Consider the following 9,193-nt stretch of genomic DNA (forward strand, 5'->3'; position numbering starts at 1 on the left):
TCTGAAGGTTCCTCAGAAAACTGGACATAGTATTACCTGAAGACCCAGCTATATCACTCCTGAGCATATATCTAAAAGATGCTCCAATATATAAAAAGGATACATGTTGCACTATGTTTATAGCAACCTCATTTATAATAGCCAGAAGCTGGAAAGAACCCAAATGTCCTTAAACAGTGGAATAGACACAGAAATTGTGGTACATTTACACAATGGAGTACAACTCATCTATCAAAAACAATGACTTCATGAAATTTTTAGGCAAATGAATGAAACTAGAAGCTATCATCCTGAGTGAGGTAAACCAGTCACAAAAGCACACACATGGTATGCACTCACTGAAAAGTGGATACTAGCCCAAAAGCTCAGAAATTCCCAAGATACTAATCGCAGACACATGGAGCTCAAGAAGAAGGAATTTCAAAGTGCAGATGTTTCAATCCTTCTTAGAAGGGGAACAAAAATGTCCACAGGAGAAATACAGAGACAAAGTTTGAAGCAGAGACTAAAGCAAAGGCCATCCAGAGACTGCCCCACCTGGAGATCCAGCCCAAATACAGCCACCAAACCCAGACACTATTGCTGCTATAAAGAGGTACATGCTGACAGGAGCCTAACAGCTGTCTCCTGAGAGGGTCTGCCGGATTATGACAAATTCAGAGGCAGATCCTCAAAATCCAACCACTGAACTGAGAATGGGGTCCGCAGTGGAGGAGTTAGAGAAAGGATTGAAGAACTTAAGGGGTTTGCAACCCCATAAGAACAACAATACCAACCAACCAGAGATCACAGGGACTAAACCACTATCCAAAGAGTACATATGGATGGACCCATGGCTCCAGCTGATTATGCAGCAGAAGATGGCCTTGTTAGGCATCAATGGGAAGAGAAGCCCTTAGTCCTGCCAAGGCTTGATACCCCAGTGTAGGGGAATGTCAGGGCACGGAGGTCAGAGAGAGTAGGTGGGTGGGGGGGTATCCTCATAGAAGTAGAGGGATGGGGATGTCATAGGAGGTGTATGGAAGATAAACAGAGGAAAAAGATAACATTTGAAATGTAAATAAAATATATCCAAAACAAATAAGTATATGGGGAGAGTGGGCAGCCTTGTCTAGTCGCTGATTTTAGTGGGATTGCTTCAAGCTTCTCACCATTTAGTTTGATGTTGGCTACTGATTTGCTCTATTTTGCTTTTACTATGTTTAGGTATGGGCCTTGAATTCCTGATCTTTCCTAGACTTTTATCATGAAGGGGTATTAAATTTTGTCAAATGCTTTTTTAGCATCTAATGATCATGTGGGTTTTTTTTCTTTGAGTTTGTTTATATAGTGGATTGCGTTGATAGATTTCTGTATATTGAACCATCCCTCCCTTCATGGGATGAAGCCTCCTTAACCATAGGAATTATTATTTTTGATGTGTTATTGGATTCAGTTTGCGAGAATTTTATTGAGTATTTTTGCATTGATGTTCATGAGGAAAGTTGGTCTGAAGCTCTCTTTCTTTGTAGGGTTTTTGTGTGTTTTAGGTGTGAGCATAAGTGTTGCTTCAAAGAAAAAATTCAGTAGTGTTCCTTCTGTTTCTATTCTGTGGAATAGTTTAAAGAGTAGTGGTATTGGGACTTTTATGAAAGTATGATAGAATTCTGCACTAAACCCATTTGGTCCTGGACTTTTTTTTGTTGGGAGACTTTTGATGACTGTTTATATTTCTTTAGGGGTTATGGGACTGTTTAGTTAGTTTATCTGATCCTGATTTAACTTTGATATCTGGCTTTAAAAAATGATCCATTTCCTCCTGATTTTTCATTTCTGCTGAGTATAGGCTTTTGAAGTAGGATCTGATAATTTTTTGAATTTCCTCAGTTTCTATTGTTATGTCTCCCTTTTCATTTCTGATTTTGTTAATTCAGATACTGTCCCTGTGCCCACTGGTTAGTCTGGCTAAGGGTTTATATATCTTGTTGATTTTCTCAAAGAACCAGATTCTGGTTTTGTTGCTACTTTGTATAGTTCTTTTTGTTTCTACTTGGTTGATTTCAGCCCTGCCATCTACTCCTCTTGGGTGTATTTGCTTCTTTTTGTTCTAGAGCTTTCAGGTGTACTGTCAAGCTGTTAGTATAAGTTCTCTAGTTTCTTTTTGGAATTTTAAATTTTCCTCTTAGCACTGCTTTCATTGTATCCCATAAGTTTGAGTGTATTTTGACTTTATTTTAATTAAATTATAAAGTCTTTAATTTCTTTCTTGATTTCTTCCTTGACAAACTTGTCATTGAGTAGAGCATTGTTCAGCTCCCATGTGTATGTGTGTTTTCTGTTGCTTTGCTTGTTATTGAAGACCAGCCTTAGTCCACAGTAATCTGATAGGACACATGGAATTATTTCCATCTTCTTATATCTGTATGCCTGTTTTGTGACTGATTATATGGTTAATTTTGGTGAAGGTGCTATGAGGTGCTGATAAGAAGATGTATTCTTTTGTTTTAGGATGAAATGGTCTACAGGTGTCTGTTAAATCTATTTTGTTAATGACTTTGTTTTTATTTCACTGTGTCTCTGTTCAGGTTCTGTTTCCATGATCTGTCCATTGATGAGAGTGGTGTATTGATGTGTCCCACAATTATTGTGTGTAATGCAATGTATGCTTTGAGCTTAATTAAAGTTTCTTTTATGAATGTGGGTGCCCTTGCATTTGGAGCATAGATGTTCAAGACTGAGAGTTCATTTTGATAGATGAATTTGAAGTGTCCTTTTTTACCTTTTGTGATAACTTTTGGTTTAAAGTCAATTTTATTCTAATTTTGCATGGCTACTCCAGCTTGTTACTTGGAACCATTTGCTTAGAAAATTCTTTCCCAGCCTTTTACTCTGAAGTATTATCTGTCAGTTTTGCTGAGATAAGTTTCCTGTATATAGCAAAATGCAGGCTCCAGTTTATGTATTCAGTGAAATAGTCTATGTCTTTTTATTGGTGAATTGAGTCTAATGATGTTAAAAGATATTAAGGAATAGTGATTGTTGTTTCCTACTAATTTTGTTGTTAGAGGTAGAATTATGTAGCTAACTTCTTTTAGGTTTGTTGCAAGAAGATTACTCTCCTGCTTTTCCTAGGGTGTAGTTTCCATCTTTGTGTTGGGACTTTCTACTTATTATCCTTTGTATGGCTGGATTTGTGGAAAGATATTGTGTAAATCTGTTTTATTTTTTTCACAGAATATGATTTTAAATCCAAATCTTTCTTTTCTAGTGTGTTGGGATATCCAGTACTTGGTGTCATAGAAGAACTGGGTTCTGATGATGCCAGGTTGTCTTGGTTTCTGTTGCTTAGATTCTTGCACTTGCCTCTTGCCATCTTGTTATCTATAATGCTAGTTGGTCTCTACTGGTGCTTGTTTCTCCTTTGGGCCTGTGAGAACCTATGGGCTTAGGGGTGAAAGCACTCCTGAGAGATTAGCTCTCTGCTGTCAGGTTTTGTGTCCCGATGGCAGTAGGATAGACCCAGCTCCAGACCCAGACAGAGTCTGGAAGGGTCCAGTCCCAGGCAGCCCTATGATTCCTCTGCCCTGTGTGCTACAGGTGGGTCTTTCTTTGGACAGTCAGTGAAGTGAAAGTGGAGTCCCACCTGTGTGTTTAGGGGATGAGAGTGTTCCTGGAAGATCAGCTCTCTGCTGGCAGGTTTTCTGTCCCTATGGCAGTGGGATAGCTCCAGCTCTGGGTGCAGATGAAGACCTGAAATGCCAGCAAATCTTTCCAATGGAATTCTCAGATCAGGTTCACTTTTTTCCTGAATCTACATTTTCCATGAGCTGGAATCTATGAGTGAGGTTTTGCCTTCAAGACAACTTTTGTAATATTTTCATAGAGTCCATAAATTTTCTCTAAAACTTTGACAATTATACATTGTCTGCAGTGTATTTGTCTGAACCTTAAACTTGGCTTCACCAAACTAAACAGTATTTGTTTTCTTCTGATACATTTTTCTCTTTCACTATAGACCTAGATAGCACAGTCTGAATGGTACATTGGCTTGACATTTCTTCTGACAACTGGATTAACCCATTCCTTTTCAATTCATCTTTGCTCAAGATTCCAGAACATGGGAGAGACTAAAACCATATTTTTTTCTAAAATATAACATGAATATTCTCTCCGTAATAGAGCCTTGTGTCTCTCTAAAACCTAATGATTTAGGCCTCATATCTGCATTTCTCTCAGCTTTCTGGGTTTGTAAAACCTATACTAACAACATTCTTTTTTTCCCAAAATTTTTAGTTGGAAATTCTCTGCATTTACATTTCAGATGTTATCCCTTTCCTATAATCCCATCCCCCTCCCCCTCCCATTGCCTCCATAAAGGTGCTCCCTCTCCCAACCACTCTTTCCCCCACCTCAGCACCTTAGCATTTCCCTACATTGGGAAAACAAGCCTTTGCTGGACTCAAGGCCTCTCCTCCTATTGATTTCAGAAAATGCTATCCTGTACCTCTGGCCATGGGTCTTTCCATGAAAACCCATTGGTTGGTGTTTTAGTCCCTGGGAGCTGTGATAGCTTTAGATAGTTGATAACTTTGTTCTTCCCATTTTGCTGCAGACCCTTTCAGCTCCTTCAGTCTTTTCTCTAGCTCCTTCATTGAGAATGCTCTATGTTCAGTCCAATGGTTAGCTGCAAGTATCCTCCTCTGAATTGTATGTCTCTGGCAGATCCTCTGAGGAGGAATCCATATCAGGTTCTAACCCCAGTTGAAGCAGTCTCTGGATGATCTTTTCTCCAATCCCTGTTCCTCTACTTGTCCCTTTATTTCCTCCCATCAACGTTTTGTTCTTCCTTCTAAGAAAGACTGAGGCATCTACATTCTGACCTTTCTTCTCTTTGAGCTTCATAAATTCTATGGATGGTTCCTTGAGTATTTCAAGCTTTTTAGGCTAGTATCCACTTATAAGTGAGAACATACTATGAATGTGACTAGGTTACTTCACTCAGGATGATAGCTTCAAGTTCCATTCATTTGCCTAAGAATTTCATGAAGTCATTGTTTTTGATAGCTGAGTAGTACTCCATTGTGTAAATGTAACAAACTTTCTGTATCTATTCCTCTGTTGAAAGACATCAGGGTTCTTTCCAGCTTCTGGCTATTATAAATAAGGCTGCTATGAACATGGTTGTGCATGTGACCTTGTTAGAAGCACTAACAGCATTCAATGTGTCCTCCCATCCATCCTTTACATTTTCCTCTGACAAACCAGTTTGAAGGTCTGTGGACCACATTGTCAGATCTATAAAAGAAAGAAAGAAAAAAAAAACACTCTTGGTGTCTATTTTCTGATCAGTTGAATTTCTTGTGACTGTGATAAAATAACAAGAAACAACTTAGCGGAAGAAAAGTTTGTTTTATAGACACAGTTTGAGGATACTCAGCCCAAGTCCAGGAAGAGATGGCAACAGCTGTAGAGGTTGTTGTCATATTGAGCCTGAAGTCAAGAAGCAGAGCAGCCAGTACCTCAGCTGATACCTAAAGCCCCAGGCCTGAACCCAGTGAGCCACACGTCACAGAGAGGATCTAAATTCTACAGATTCTACAACATTCCAAAATAGACCCACAAGCTTGAGACCAAGTATTCAAATACACAAGCCTACGCAAACATTTATATTCAAACCACAGAGTATTTTTTAATTCTTATATGCAATTTTTCTGACCTAAAAGGCATTACTAGGTACCATTTTGTGTCATCTTCTAATCCTTTACATGGTTTTAGTAACATCCATACCCTCCAGAGTATCTTACACAGATTTCTTCTTCAATCATGTCACTTCAGTAGATTTTATCATTAAGTTAAAACATCCCCTACAAATGCATTCTTGCAACTTAAAAATATGTGTGCCTTCTTTTCTTGTGTACCTTAAAAATCCTCTTCAGTCAATTTGTATTCTACTTCCTCTTATAGGAATCGTCAGACTTCACTTTGAAAGTCGTATACAGAAAACATGGATCTCTTATGCTGGGCGTTCTCTAAAGTCTTTCCTTCAGAAATCTCAACATACACGAAAATGTTACAATGGAACCCTTTATTTTATATAGTGAGTATATGCAAATAAAAAATAAGTGTCAAGAAAACCCTAAGTCATCCATTTTCACTCCCTACCTTTTTTGCTAGATTTTTTACTAATTTATTTATTCACCTTACATCCTAATATCAGTCCCCTCTACTCCCAGTATCTCCTCTCCTCACATAATATCCTCCCCACATTCCTCCTCCTTTTCCCCTCTACCCCACTACCCTACTCACCCCATCTCCCACCCAGCTTCTTCTCTCCATTTGTCTCTGCTATCTATTTTATTTCCGCTTCTAAGAAGGGTTCAAACATCCTCTCTTGAACCCTCTGTGTTATTTGGCTTCTTTGACTCTATAAATTGTAGGTTAGTTATTCTGTACTTTAAGGCCTATATCCACTTATAAGTGAGTATATGCCATGCTTGTATTTTGAGGTCTGCATTTTCTTACTCAGGATGGTATTTTCTATTTTCATCCATTTGTATTTAAAGTTCATTATATCCTTGGTTTTAGTAAATGAACAGTTTTCCATTGTGTAAATGAACCACATTTTCTTTATCTATTCTTCAGTTGAGGGACATCTGGTATATGCCCAACCAGTAGCATGAAAAATTAATAAATGGGAACTCATGAAGCAGAAAAGCTTCAGCAAGTCAAAGGACATTATCAATAGGACAAAACAACACCCTGCAAATTAGGAAAATATCTTTACCAACCCTAGATCTGACAGAGACCTAATATCCAAAATATATAACTCACTCAAGTAGTTAAACAGCAACAACCCAAATAACCCATTTAAAAAATGGGGCTCAGAACTAAACAAAGAATTCTCAACAGAGAAATGGCCAAGAAACACTTAAAGAAATGTTCAGCATCCTCAGTCACCAGGGAAATGCAAATCAAAATGACTCTGTGACTCCACCTTACACCAATCAGAATAGCTGAGATCAAAAACTCCAAAAACAGCACACACTGGTGAGGATGTGGAGCAAAGAGAACTCTCCTACATTGCTGATGGAAGTTCAAACTTCCACAACACTCGGGAAATCAATTTGGCACTTTCTCAGAGAAATGAGACCCAGCTATACCACCCCCTACTTTTAAATGTTCACAGAAATGGAAGTATCTTTCGGTGCATTAGTTTTAAGTAAATTCTCATTCTAAAATACTATTATTTAAAATCATCATAGAAAAGGATTATCTCAGGTGTAACAAATTCAAGACCACTAAGGTCTGCTATTATAACATCATTTGGGGGAAATTATGTCTATAGGTAAAAGAAAAAAATTATACATATATATTCATATATATATATATATATGTATATGTATATTTCAAACCATTTCAACAGATGTAGCAATTACTGGAAGAAGGAAGAGGACTCTAGACAGTAGCAATGGGCAAGGGGCACAAGGGAAGGTAGTAAAGCGAAAGCAAATAAAACAAATTAGGCTGGTATATACGTATGAACATATAACAAAGCCCATGACTTTGTCTGCAACATTTAAAAATTGTGAAACAGAAATTAAAAAGTTAGATAAAGCCAATAATAAATGTTTATCAAATATATGTCATGACAAGAATATTGTAAAAACCACAATTTATATTTTCATAGACTGTTCCATCATATAATAATAATAATAAATATATCCATTACAAATATTTTATCAATTTCTATACCTAGACTTAAAAGCCTAGGTAAAAACTAAAGGAAAGGCATAAAAAATAAGAGTCACTTGCCAGAAAAAATATTATCTTACTGAAACATAAAAAAAGGTATTATAAAATTTGAGGAGATTTTGACGGCTGACATATCAGTTTAGCTATTCTTTAGTTGTAAGAAATAAACTCAATGCAAAAATTAAATGTTTTTTAAAGAGGAAGATTTATTGTCATAAATAAATGAACTGTGTGGGAGAACATTTATATTAATTCAGGACTGAAAGGGTCCTAGAAGCATTTTTATACCATTGGTCTCTTTATATCACCTAATTTAAAATATATATTTGATGCAAATATATGGCTAAAGAAGAGGGAAGATAATAATATAACTAAAATATTTTCCCTTTCCATTCCCTCCATCCAAACCCTCCAAGCCTAGCCATTCTTAGCCTCTTCTTCTTCAATTGTTAGTAAACACCTAAATGTACCCAACCCAATTTATTCGATGCTATTTGTATGTTTGATTTCAGGGTAACCAACTGCCATGCTCTTCCCTAAAGAAAACGTTTGTGTCACAGTCAGTGTTCCTTAGTTATAAATGTGTATCCCTTAATCTTCAGATATCACCTAGAGGCCTTTGAGAAACTTCACAATCACCTTTGAATCTTCAAAACCCATAATCTTCAGCAGTCACATCATCAGGCTCAGAAGAGAATAAAGGCATATACCCCAACACTCCTACCCAAATGCCCTCAAGTTTTATTTAGGATAGAAGAGCTGAGGTCTGGTATTGGGTAGGAGCAAAGGACTGAAGCACTGATGGCCAGCAGAAAGAATGGAAACAGACGACCTCGGGAGATAGGGTGTTGGGAGGACCCTCCAGAATATACCAAAGACCTGGGAGGTAAGAGAGCCTCAGGACTCAAAAGGGGGCACTCTATATGCCATGCCCTGCAGTGGGGAGAGGGAACTTGTAGAGCCTACCTTCAACAGAAATACAGGGCATTAAGTGAGGGATGGGGTTGCTACCCCACAGCCAAAACTCTGTCCCATAATTGTTTCTGTCTAAAAAAAAAAAAAAAAAAAAAAACTTCAACGATAGAAATAAAGAAGAGTCTGGGGAAAAGAAGGTCCAAGAAAAGGCCCAATGGGGATCCAGTTCAAGGGGAGGCCCCAAGGCCTGACACCATTACTGAGGCTATGGAGTGCTCACTGAAAAGGACCTATCATGACTGCCCTCTGAAAGACCCAACAAGCAGCTGAAAGAGTCAGATGCAGATATTTACACCCAACAGAAACTGCTGAGCCCTGTGGCTGAATTAGAAAAAAAGCTGGAGGAAGTTGAGGGAGAGGGAGATCCTGTAAGAAGACCAGCAGTCTGAATTAACCTGGACCCCTGAGATCTCTCAGACACTGGATCACCAACCAGGCAGCACACACCAGCTGATCTGAGGCCCCCAACACATATGCAGCAGAGGAC

Source organism: Micromys minutus (genome assembly GCF_963924665.1).
Source record: "Micromys minutus genome assembly, chromosome: 30".
Lineage (NCBI taxonomy): Eukaryota > Metazoa > Chordata > Mammalia > Rodentia > Muridae > Micromys > Micromys minutus.